Source organism: Orycteropus afer, unplaced genomic scaffold, assembly GCF_000298275.1.
Source record: "Orycteropus afer afer isolate SDZICR_OR568_19922 unplaced genomic scaffold, OryAfe1.0 scaffold00359, whole genome shotgun sequence".
Lineage (NCBI taxonomy): Eukaryota > Metazoa > Chordata > Mammalia > Tubulidentata > Orycteropodidae > Orycteropus > Orycteropus afer.
Genome location: NW_006921946.1, coordinates 1254270 through 1267947, shown reverse-complemented (window position 1 = coordinate 1267947; position 13678 = coordinate 1254270).

Here is a 13678-nt window from a genome sequence, read left to right as displayed (position 1 = left end):
CTGGTTTTTGGTCATTGGTGTTCAATGCATCAAATCTATTCTTTAGATGGTCTCTAAATTCAGGAGGCATATATGCAAGGTCATATTTTGGTTCTTGTGGACTTGTTTTATTTGTCTTCAACTTCGAGTTGAACTTGAATATGAGCAGTTGATGGTCTGTTCCACAATTAGCTCCTGACCTTCTTTTGGCTGAAGATATTGAGCTTTTCCATCTCCTCTTGCCACAGATGTGGTCAAACTGATTCCTGTGTACTCCATCTGGTGATGTCCACGTGTATAGCTGTCGTTTGTGTTGTTGAAAAAAGGTATTTCCAATGAATAAGTCGTTGGTCTTGCAAAATTCTATCATGCAATCTCCAGCATTATTTCTATCACCAAGGCCAAATTTTCCACCTACTGGTGATTCTTCTTTGTTTCCAATTTTTGCATTCCAGTCACCAGTGGTAATTAACACATCTTGATTGCATGTTTGGTCAATTTCAAACTGCAGAAGTTGATAAAAATCTTTAGTTTCCTCACTTTGGCTTTGGTGGTTGGTGCGTAAATTTGAATAATAGTCCTATTAACTGATCTTCCTTGTAGGTGTGTGGATATTATCCTATCACTACAGCATTGTACTTCAGGATAGATCTTGAAATATTCTTTGTGATGATGAATGCCACTCCATTCGTCTTCAATTTGTCATTTCTGCATAGTAGATCATATGGTTGTCTGATTCAAAATGGCCAAAACCCATCCATTTCAGCTCATTAATGCCTAGGATATCAATCTTTATGCAATACATTTCATTTTTGACAACTTCCAATTTTCCTAGATTCATACTTCATGCATTCCATGCTCCGACCACTAATGGATATTTGAAACTGTTTCTCCTCAATTTGAGTCATGCCATGTCAGCACATGAAGGTCCTTAAAGCCTTACTTTATCCATATCATTAAGGTTGGTTCTACTCTGATGACACAGCTCTTTCCCAGTCCTATTTTGAGTACCTTCCAACCCAAGGGGCTTGTTTTCCTGCCGTGTGTTAGACAAGGTTTCCAAGCTGTTTATAAAGTTGCCCAGTAATGTATCAGACAGTGTTTCTCTGCTATTCATAAGGTTTTCTCTGGCCAGTTTTTGAGAAGTGGATGGCCTCCTCCTTCTTCCTAGTTTGTCTCAGTCTGTAAGCTGCATTGAAACCTGTACACTATGTACAACTCTGCTGGTATCTGAAACACCAGTGGCCCAGCCTCAAGCCTCACAGCAACATACAAGCTCCACAGGATGACAAACTGACAGACAAGTTTGTCTCCCTTACCTGTTGGAAACCTCTGCTCCTTCCCCTTACCTAATTCCTACCTGGAACCTGCCACTTTGTGGTCCCTGGCCACTTCCTTCCTTTCCTGGCTCTAGGGGGCTTGGGGCCTAGCCTTGCCTCCTGCCCCTTTTTACCTGGATATCCGGCCGCTCTGCAGGTCCCAGCCTCTTCTGCTCCTCCCTTTCCTGGCTCTAGGAGCTTTGTGATAGAGAGTCTTGATATTGTGTCAGCTTAATCTGCCATCTTGGATCCTTCTCCAGATGTTTCCAGTTTTTCTTTTTCACATAACACTCTACTGTGCATCCTCATCCATATATCTTTGTACATATGTGGACAGTTTTTAATGACATTTTTCTAGTGATGAATTTGTTGAGTCAAAAAGTTTGGATACTTACTTCTATTCCCTAAAATGCCATATTCTAATAACATAAAACAGAAATATGAGGTCATCAGTGTTATGTAGCATTCAATGTTTACATGTCCAGACAACTTCTTCTTATGTATCTGTCAGATTGCAAATGAGGCAAGAACAATGAATAAATGGTTTCTTCATTTAGCACATATGTCAGAGTATTGTGAAACCAACCTCTTAATAAAGTTTTCTTGATCCCTATAATGACATTTTTACATAAAGCCAGAATCTTAATTGTTTTTAATTATTTTTAAGTCTACTTAATACAATCTGAGCCGATATAGGATCTTTGTGAATTTGTCGTAAGACTTCTGGAAATCACCTTTGACTTTCTTTTATCCAAACTTATTACCACTCCTTGGCCATGAATTGAATGATTTTATCACCTTTGTTGCTATCATAGATGAGGAAATTTTTGCAGCTTGATTTGGGGTTAAATAAATTATTCTGAATTTACATAAAACTTTTGTTTGTAACACAAATGTTTCATAAAGATAGGTGACAATAGGTAGTAAAGGTATTATGAGCCTTCATTGCATTCTTAGGAGATTTTTTAGTCTACTACTTTTATGCCTTTTCCTATTCTTTTCTGCTGTTTAATTCTGGCTCACTCCCTAAGATAACTTCTAGAATAAAAAGATTTAAAAGGTAAGGTTGTTATATTAAAACATCATTGCCACTACATATTTATGTAGTTGGTTTCTGACCTTCAGCAACTCTTGCAGATCATAGCCGTGGTACTCTTTCCTCATGCAGCCTGTGAGTTTACTAGTATCTGTCACTGGAAATTTTTGCCTAAGGCATTTGACTGGTAACTAGAAGGCTGGCGGTTCAAACCCACCAACCACTCCACAGAAGGAAGATTAGGCAATCAACTTCCATAGAGATACCGCCTCAGAAACTCAAGGAGGGGTCACTATGAGTCAGGACCGACTCAACAGCTGTGAGTTCCAGATACTAGTAAACTCACAGGCTGCATATTTATATATATATATATATATATATATAAACATATACATATGTGTGTGTGTGATTTTGAAATTATTTTTAAATCCCTGCTGTAGCTATCATCATGTTTCAAGTTTCTAAATTTCAATCATTCCTTTGAAGTAGTTCAGAATGACGAAGAAGGAAAATTAATAGGCATTTTCTCTTATTAGAAAATAGGCTGTTCAAGAATCAAGCAAATGATAAATGGACGGCATAAATATTGAAGAGCTTCCTTTTTGTTCTTTGCTAAATTATTATTTTTGTGTTAGTTATAAATGTACAGTTTAAAGGTCAAGTAATGGACATGTTTTGTAAGAAAACAACCTGAACTACCTTCGCTGACACAGACACATTTTCCCCCTTCCAGAAGCAATCGTTTCAGCAGTTTTAGTCGTTATTTTGGTGTTCACCTCCATTTCCCTAAGTGACATGCTATATTTGTCTGTCACCGCATGGTGCTTCAGGTTTAGGTTTTGCTGACTGACCTCTCATTTTGGGAAAATAGGTATTAGCGGTCTTTGCTTTCTTCACTTTCACCTCACAATTGTGCATTTTCTATATCCAATCCCCAATGTAATTTCACTTGAATCTTGGTTAGATTAGTATTTTATGTTTATGTTGGAATAATTGTGAAAATATGCAAATACTGTTAACAGTGAAGCCACGTAGTAAACTATTGCAATTTTTTTCTTTCTTACACAACTTTTGTGCTCTTGTACTAATTGTGTTTTTCTTGCTACTGCTGCTGTCTGTTTGCTATGTTTCATATGTATTTATCTCTAATTCAACCCTAATCTCCTTGGCAATTGTCTTCATTTCCCGTAAACACATTTATATGTATCAGATATTCTGTCAACTTTATCTTCTGGAAGTAATCCCTGCAGGAACCTTCTGACATACTCCAAATGAGACTGATTGTCCTCTGGGACCTCCCTCCATCACTTGGAGGTTGGCTCTCCTACTCCCTGTATTGCATTATTTCCTCTTTCTTGGTTTACTCCCTCATTTTAGTGGAGCAGATCAGTACTTTCCTGAGAAAAAATGCATACAAAGTGAATATTTTGAAACTTCCTTTCCTGAAAAAATCTACTTGAACCTCGTATTAAATTAACACTTTGTGTAACTTGCCTTAATGCCTTTTAGTTTCTGATGCTGATGCTTAGAAGTTTAATGACCTCCATGCCATTAAACTTATGACTAATTAGTAGTCTTTCACAGGTCATATTTTTGTTTTTGGAAGGTTCAGTTCTTCTTTTTCTGTGCAGTTCTTTGAAATTTCCAAATTATGTGCTTTGAGGTGTGCATCCTGTTGGCTCTATCAGCCTTCGGAGTTGTGTATACTGCAGTACTAGAAAGTTTTTCTGCATAATTTCTTTAATATTTTATTTCCTTCACTCTTGTTCTCTCTTTTGGGTTCTCCTACTTTTGAAGGTTTGACATTCTGAACTGATCCTCATATTTTTTGCCTCTTTGTCTTTAACACTACTGGCTAGAAGATTTTCTCAATTTTTACATTCCAATCTTTCTACTGAGTATGAAGTTACTGATACATACACACACACATACACATACATATCCACATATATCTGTATTTCAAAAAGTCCTCTACTTGCCTGAATGTTCCCTTATTAAACAGCTTCCTTGTATTATGATTAACATGTCTTTCCTTTCCAACTTCTAGAGGCTGCCTGAATGCTGGCTCCTGGCTCTGCATCATCTCAACCTCTGCATCTGTAGACACATCTCCTCTTCTAACTTGACCACTCCTACCTACCTCTCATAAGGACACTTGTGAATATATTGGGCCTTCCCAAATAATCCAAATAATCTCCCCATCTCAAGATCCTTAATTTAATCACCTCTTCGGGGTCCCTTTTGTCATGGAAGGGAACACATTCACCAGTGCTTTTGCGATTAGACATGGACACCTTTTAATATTGTTTTTTGGGACTAAGTCAACCTTGAATTCCTGACATAAACCTCACTTACTCTTGGTGTATAATCTTTTTTATTTGTTGATGGACTCAGTTTGCTAATATTTTAGAAAGGATTTTAGCATCTGTTTCCATGAGGGCAATTGAGTAGCTATTCTTCCATTGGTGGTTTTCCTTTCTGAGATATCTTTGGCATCAGTAGTGATGTCCTTTCTTTTGTTGCTGATTTTGATCATTTGAATGTTCAGATTTTTTCCTGATTGTTCTAGCTACCGGTTTGTCACATTGGGACCTGTTCAGAGTTGGTTTCTATTGACTGCTTTTATCTCAGACTGTGAGTCACAGCTTCCTGTTGCTTTGCCATGTCTCACAATTTAACCTTGTGTTAAATTAATTTTTTTTATTAAGATTTTGGATTTAAACTACAGAATCTGCCTCCCCTGTAGTTTGTGGCATCTTAGGATTCTTTCCTTTCTTTTTTCAATTCTCATCCTTATTTTTTATTTTTATCCTGGTTTACTGGAAGGCACTCCTATGTCTGCATTGCATAGTGGTTATGCAATGATTCAAAGACAGGTTGTACTCAAGCACAGTAAAATGATAAAACTTTAGCTGTCTGCTGATAAACCTGTACGTAGATTGAGGAGTGCATTCAACATTCAGCCAGTTCTTAATTTTCCTTTGGCTTTTACTTATTGCTGAGCTGTTTTGGGTTTCCTGGGCACATGTGCATAGCTCTCCACTTAAGAGGGGACATATGGTGAACTTGTCTTGCCCCTCTGAGGCTCTCTAATTTCCAGGGTCTTGCTGTTAAACTTCTGGCTGCTCTGCTGCTTGCCCCAACCAGCAGTGCAAACTTGGACTAACAAAGTGTGGGTTTTGGTGGGCAAGGGGAGGGATGGTATAGAAAGAGTCTGTGATGACCATGACAACATTGGGGAAAGGGAGGACACTGAATTGTGCACATAAGATATAGATGACAGAGGCTAATACTAGTATATTCACAACACTGTATTACCATTAACACCAAACACCAGGCTACAGATAAACCCATAAACATCTAAGAAGATCAGATGGGGGTCAGTGAACAGGATTATACTCTAGACCAAGGATAGATTCAGTTGATCAGATACCAGTGATACAAAATACCAACAATCCTTACAGAAACAGTAGAAGACAGACATAGAGCAATCCTTCACAGACAGCCAGACACTGCAGAAGAGAGATCCAACAGATCTACTGACTCAGGTAGACTCAGGTATTGGGGGACACCAGACTCAATTGACACAACAAAATACATAAAGATCTTGTTCCACATCCTACATTGGTGGGTAGCAACTGAGGCCTTAAACGCTTTCAAGCAGTCATCTAAGATGCAGCTAATGGTCTCCAATCATTGGAAGCAAAGAAGAGTGTAAAAAACCAAGGGTGTTTGGAAACAATCAGCCCTAGGACATAATGAACTTTGAGACCAGAAGAACTAGATGATGCCTGGCTACCAATGCCAACCACTCAGGAAGGGATTAAAACTGGAGATCCTGGATAGAGTGGGAGGAAAATGTGGAACAAAATCCAAAAGCAAAATAATGACCACAACTATTGGTTGGATGGAGTCTGGTGGGACCCCCAATACTGTGGCCCTGGGATACACTTTGGGCCTGGAATAAAACTCACTCCTAGGGGCTGGCTCTCAGCCCAATAGTAAATAAGGCATACATGCAGACCACTCAACCCAGGGTGATGCCCACACATACTCTATGGAGATGCAGCCCTTGGAGCAATCGGCCACGGGACACTAGAGGGGTAACATTCACAAGGAGGAAATGTAGAACATACAGGGTTGTGTAACTATGAGGGGCATGGTGGGGGATTACTGGGAAAGGAGAGGAGGAGGGTGGGTCAGGGTTCGGGATGCTAAATGGGGCATGAAACCAAAAGTTTAATGTAAAACAAACTCTGCTTTGTAAATTTACACCTAAAGCACAATTTAAAAAAAAAAGTGTGGATTTTCTTATTTGTTTTTCATTGTATTCATTCTTTTTAGTTAGGGAAAGCTGTATGTAGGCCTTTGTTGTTGTTGTTGTTATGTGCCATCGAGTCAGACCCGACTCATAGCGACCCCTCCTTGGGTTTCCGAGGTGATATCACTGCAGAAGTAGATTGCCCAACCTTCTTTCCAAGGAGTATTTAAGCCTTACCACTCCTCAAATCAGTTCTGTAATTCAAACCTGTGCTTGTTAAACTACCATTATTTCCAAATTGGGTGGTACACAGTTCTTGAGTTCTACTCAAGAAGTCTGCAGATCCCTGTGTTCTTACCTCTATTTCCAGCAATTTTTCAAGAATAAATGCTTCTCAATTTGTTATCTGCCTTTACTTTATTTTAAGACCCTTGAATGGTTATTTTGTCAACTTTCTCCCAGTTTCATTATTTACTCTGTGTGTGTGTGTGTGTGTGTGTGTGTCCATCTGTTGTTTCTTGTTCAGTGGTTCCTGTGATCTTCTCCCTGTATAATTGTTGTCTCTTTTCTGATCAAGCCTACAACTTGAGTCTACCTTATAAACCTAATGGAAAAAAAAAGGAATATCCTTTCTTATGAGCCTGTATTATCATATTAACATAATAAAGTGTAAGAGTTATTGTGAGCATGGCATAAGACTGGTCAGTGTTTTGTTCTATTGCACATAGAATTGCTATGAATGAGAACTGACTTGATGGCACCTAACAACAACAACAAGGGTTATTTATCCAACTCTACTATGATAGAAAGGAGGGAAAAGGAAAAGAAACCAGAGCATCCAGGAGAGAGCAAGCAAGCAGCAGAGGGATCCAGGTAAGGGGAGGGACCCAGGCCGCAACCCCCAAGCAGCAGGAAAAGTGAGAGGAAAGGAAAGGAAAGCCAGGGCATCCAGGAGGGAGTGAGCAAGCAGTAGAGGGATCCAGGTAGGGGGACGGACCAAGGTCCCTCTCCCCCAAGTGGCAGAAAAAGGTGGGAGGAGGAAGGAATGGAAAGCCAGGGCATCCAGGACAGAGCTACCAAGTGGCAGGGATCCAGGTAAGGGAAGGGTGAAGAGGTTTTGAACAGCTAAGAGATACAAACTTGTCTGTTGGTTTGTTGTACTGTGGTGGTGTGTTGCTGTGAAGCTTGAGGCTGTGCCACTGGTATTTCAAATGCCAGTGGGGTTGCTCATGGTGCAGAGGTTTCAGCTTGGCTTGTAGACTGAGACAGAGTAGGAAGAAGAAAGAGGCCATCCTCTTCTCAAAGAATTGGCCAGGGAAAACCTAATGAATAGCAGAGAAATAGTTTCTGTTATAATACTAGGCAATATATGAATAGCCCAGAAACACTGTCTGATACAGTGTGGGAGAACAAGCCACTTAGACCAGAAGGCTCTCAAAATATGACTGGGAAAAAACAGCATCATCAGAGTAGAACAAACCTTACTGATATGGATAAAGTAAAGCTTTTGAGACCTCCATTTGCTGACATGGCATGACTCAAATGAGGAGAAACAGCTGCAAACATCTATTAATAATCAGAACATGGAATGTATGAAGTATGCATGTAGGAAAAATGGAAGTTGTCAAAAATGAAATGGAACACAAAAAGATTGATATCTTAGGCATTAGTGAGCTGAAATGGACTGGTTTTGGCCATTTTGAATCAGACAACCATATGATCTACTATGCCAGGAATGACAATTAGAAGAGGAATGGTGTGACATTCATCATCACAAAGGATATTTCAAGATCTGTCCTGAAGTACAATGCTGTCAGTGATAGGATAATATCCATATGCCTACAAGGAAGACCAATTAATACGACTATTATTCAAATTTACACACCACCCATCAAAGCCAAAGATGAGGAAATTGAAGACTTTTATCAACTTCTGCACTCTGAAATTGCCTGAACGTGCAATCAAGACGTGTTAATCATCACAGGTGACTGGAATGCAAAAGTTGAAAACAAAGAAGAATCACTAGTAGTTGGAAAATCTGGCCTTGGTGACAGAAATAATGTTGGAGATCACATGATAGAATTTTGCAAGACCAACAACTTATTTATTGCAAATACCTTTTTTCAACAACACAAATAGTGGCTGTACACATGGACTTTGCCAGATTAAACACACAAGAATCAGACTGACTATATCTGTGGCAAGAGGCAATGGAAAAGCTCAATGTCTTCTGCCAAAACCAAGCTAGGAGCTGATTGTAGAGCAGACCATCAACTGCTCATATGCAAGTTCAACTTGAAGTTGAAGACAATTAAGACAATTACACAAGAGCCAAAATATGACCTTCATATATCCCTCCTGAATTTAGAGACCATCTAAAGAATAGATTTGATGCATTGAAAACCAGAAGAATTGAGGGATAGCATCAAGAACATCATCCATGAGGAAAGCAAGAGGTCATTAAAAAGATGAGAAGAAAAGAAACGACCACAATGGATGACAGAAGAGACTATGAAACTTGCACTTGAGCAGAGAGTAGCCAAAGCAAAAGGAAAAAATGACAAGATAAAATAGCTGACCAGAAAATTCCAAAGAACAGCTCAAGCAGACAAAGCCATTTCCTAGAATGAAATGTATAAAGACCTGGAATTAGAAAATCAAAAGGGAAGAACACACTCAGCATTTCTCAAATGGAAAGAACTGAGGAAAAAAAAAAAAAATTCAAGCCTTGTGTTGTAATACTGAAAGATTCTATGGGTAAAATATTGACCGACTCAGGAAGCATCAAAAGAAGATGGAAGGAATACACAGAGTCACTGTACCAAAAAGAACAGGTCGATCTTCATCCATTTTAGGAGGTGGCTTATGATCAAGAACCAATGATATTGAAGGAAGAAGTCAAAGCTGCACTGAAGGAATTGGTGAAGAACAAGGCTCCAGGAATTGATGGAATACCCATTGAGATGTTTCAACAAACGGATGCCCCACTAGAGGCACTCACTTGGTTATGCCAAGAGATTTGGAAGACAGCTACCTAGCCATCTGACTGGAAGAGATACATATTTGTACTCGTTCCAAAGAAAGGCAATCCCACAGAATGTGGAAATTATCAAACAATATCAATATCACACGCAAGTAAAATCTTACTGAAGATAATTTAAAATAACGGTTGTAGCAGCATATTGACAGAGAACTCCCAGAGGTGGAAGCTGGATTCAGAAGAGGACGTGAAACAAGGGATATCATTGCTGATATCAGATGGATCTTAGCTGAAAGCAAAGAATACCAGAAAGACGTTTACTTGTGTTTTATTGACTATGCAAAAGCATTTGATTGTGTGGAGCGTAACAAATTGTGGATAACATTGAGAAGAATAGGGATTCCAGAACACTTAATTGTACTCATGTGGAACCTGTACATAGACCATGAGATCTATGTACAAGCAGAACAAGGGGGCACTGCATGGTTTAAAATCAAGAAGGGAGTGCATCAGCGTTGTATCCTTTCACCATACTTATTCAATATATATGCTGAGAAAATAATCCAAGAAGCTGGACTATTTGAAGAAGAATGTGGCATCAGGATTGGAGCAAGAATAGTTAACAACCTGAGATATGCTGATGACACAATTTTGCTTGCTGAAAGTGAGGATGACTTGAAGAACTTACTCATGAAGATTGAAGATTACAGTCTGCAATGTGGATTACACCTCCATATAAAGAAAACAAAAATCCTCACAACTGGAGCTATAAGCAGCATCATGATAAATGGAGAAAAGATTGAAGTTGTCAAAGAGTTCACATTGCTTGGTTCTATAATCGACCCCAATGGAAACAGCAGTCAGGACATCAGACAATGTATAGCACTGGGCAATTCAGCTGCAAAAGACCTCTTTCAAGTGCTAAGGAGCAAAGATGTCTACTTGAGCACTAGGGTGCACCTGACATAAGCTATGTTATTTTCAATCATCACATATGCATGTGAGAGCTGGACAATGAATAAGGAAGGCCAAAGAAGAATTGATGCTTTTGAGTTGTGGTGCTGGCAAAGAATGCTGAAAATACCATGGACTGCTAAAAGATCTAACAAATTTGTCCTGGAAGAAGTGTAGCTGGAATGCTCCTTGGAAGCAAGAATGGCCAGACTTCATCTCACCTACTTTGGTCATCTTATCAGAAGGGACCATTCCTTGGAGAATGATGTTATGCTTGGTAAGGTGGAGGGTCGATGAACGAGGGGAAGGCCCTCAACAAGATGGAATGACACAGTGGCTGCGGTCATGAGCTCAAGTATAGCAGGGATCACGGAGCTGGCATGGGACCAGATGGTGTTTCGTTCTGCTGTGCATAGGTTTGCTGAGTTGAAGACAATCCGATGGCACCTAACAACAACAACAATAACAACTATCGTTGTTGCTGTTACTAGGTTCTGTGGGCTCTGAGTCATAGACACCGTATGTACAACTGAACAAAACGGCCTGGTCCTCACAGTCCTTGCTATGCTTGAGCCCATTGTTGCAGCCACTGTGTCAATCCATCTTGTTAAGGGTCCTCCCCTTTTTCAGTGACCCTTTACTTTACCAAGCATGATATCCTTCTCTAGGGAATGGTCCCATCTGACAATGTAGCCAAAGTAGGTGAGACAAAATCTGGCCATTCTCGCTTCCAAGGAGCATTCCAGCTGCACTTTGTCCAGGATAGATTTGTTCATTCTTTTGGTAGTCCATGGTATTTTCAGTATTCTTCACCAAAACTGCAATTTAAAGGCATCAACTCTTCTTCAGTCTTCCTTATTCATTGTCCAGCTTTCACATTCATATGAGGCAAATGAAAATACTATGGCTTAGGTTGGGTGCACCATAGTCTTCAAAGTGACATTTTGCTGTTCATACTTTAAAAAGGTCTTTTTGCTGCAGATTTGCCCAGTGCAATAGGATGTCTGATTGCTTGACTGCTGCTTCCATGGGTGTTGATTATGGATCCAAGTAAAATGTTATCTCCAACAACTTCAGTCTTTTCTCCATTTATTGTGATGTTGCTTATTGGTGCAGTTGTGAGGAATTTTGTTTTCTTTACATTGAAGTGTAATCCATACTGAAGATTGTAGTCTCAGTAAGTTCTTCAAGTCATCTTCACTTTCAGCAAGCAAAGTTATGTTGTTTGCATACACAGGTTGTTAATGAGTCTTCCTCCAGTCCTGACGCTGTGTTCTTCTTCACATAGTCTGGCTTCTTGGATTATTTGTTCAGCATACAGATTGAATGAGTTTGGTGAAAGGATGCAACCCTGATGCACAATGCTCCTGATTGTAAACCATGTAGTATCCCCTTGTTCTGCTTCTGCTATGGTAGTACTGTTCATATTAAGTAATAAAGAACAGAAAATACCATTGCCAAATCTAAACCGTTAAGAGACACATTACATTCAGTAATATTCTGAAGCAATGCTTATATATAACTTTTCTTCCAGCTCTTCAAGATCTTTTGACTGAATCTTATGTTTTCTTGCAAGAGTTATGTATAACATATAGCAATTATTTTTAATCATGTATTTTAAATTCTGGGGCCACCAACTTAGGAGAGAAATCCTCTGGAAATATTGGAACACAGGAAGAGAAACACAGTGGGGGTAATGGCTCAGCAGTGAGCAGAGGTCTATTTCATTAGTGCCCCATGGATCACTGTCCTCATAAAAACTTTGATAGATACATTTAATAACTTTCTGGAAATATGATACTGTATCATCATTCATCATCCTTGGTGAGTCCTACCAAAGCCCTTGGACTTAAATATAACAAATTGCTTTCCCCCAAATAATGTAGAGTCATATTTTAAAATATGTGTGTGTGTATCTCTTTTTTATATCATAGAATAACTTCCTACAGGATAGAAACCAACACTGTCAAATTTACTTTTTTAAAGCATTTAACACAGTGCCATATACAACAGAGTCCTTTATTCTCTTCTGATGATGATAAAGCATGTAATTCTTTCTTAAAGGAACTCAAGCCTATGTAGAGATGAAGTACTTTATTACCAGCATCTTAATGAGTATACAAAGAGCCCTGCCAAGAGAGAATCAGACCTTGTTTCTAATTTGTAACCAGGGGATTATGACTGGGACTCAGGCTGGTGAATGTTAAACCAAAGCCTTGTGTAATAGCTTGGGGGTTAAATATATGGGAGCAAAATCTGGGATCTTTATTTAAAATATGATGGGGGGTGGGACACAGGCGAGTGGATGAAACTGGGATACAATCTATGGAAGACAAGATGAGTGACACACAGGCAAGATTGTATAGAGTATTCAGATGCCCCAACCATGGGAGACAAGGGCTGACCATCAGCAAGTGGAAAGCTGTGTAGAGATGGAGGCAAAAGGAGGTCTGGAAACTCTGTCAACGCATTACTGAATCATGGAGTAATTGAGATTTGGGTAAAAAAAAAAAAAAACCTATTAGGGATTTTCTCCTACTTGGGGAACTTGAATTTCAGCTAGGGGCTTCATTTATTGAGGACTTACAGAACAAAGGCAGTAGGATTTGTAATAAGGGTAATCCTATGATGAACTGATGTCACAGAAATTTGTTTAAGTAGGTTAATGACAAGCAGCTGTGAAGACAGGTCTTTAGCCCAGTCAGTCAGGGTGGTTATAATCTACTAAAATAAAATCTTCTCCACATTTTACATTTGGTCCAAAATTGCTGTGTTTTTAGAGTATTTTTGGTGGATCTCAATCTCATCATACTAGGACCTTTCTAAAGTAGAGCTTAGGTCATTTATTCTATAAATATCCCATATTTTGTGTGTGTGTGTGTTAACAGTGATAGGGAATCCAGGCCTTTCTTTGAAAGGTAAAAAGAGAATTTATTTGAATTTAACTCTTGCTACCAATTGTCCTATAAAAGCTTTTGAATCTATTTGTCTTACATAAAACTGAAATTCTTGTTTTGCTTTCAAAATTATTGTTGTTGTTGTTATGTGCCATCAAGTCGGACCTGAGTCATAGCGACTCCTCCTTGGGTTGCCGAGGGAGTATTACTACGGAAGTAGATTGCCCAACCTTCCTTCCGAGGAGTGGCTGG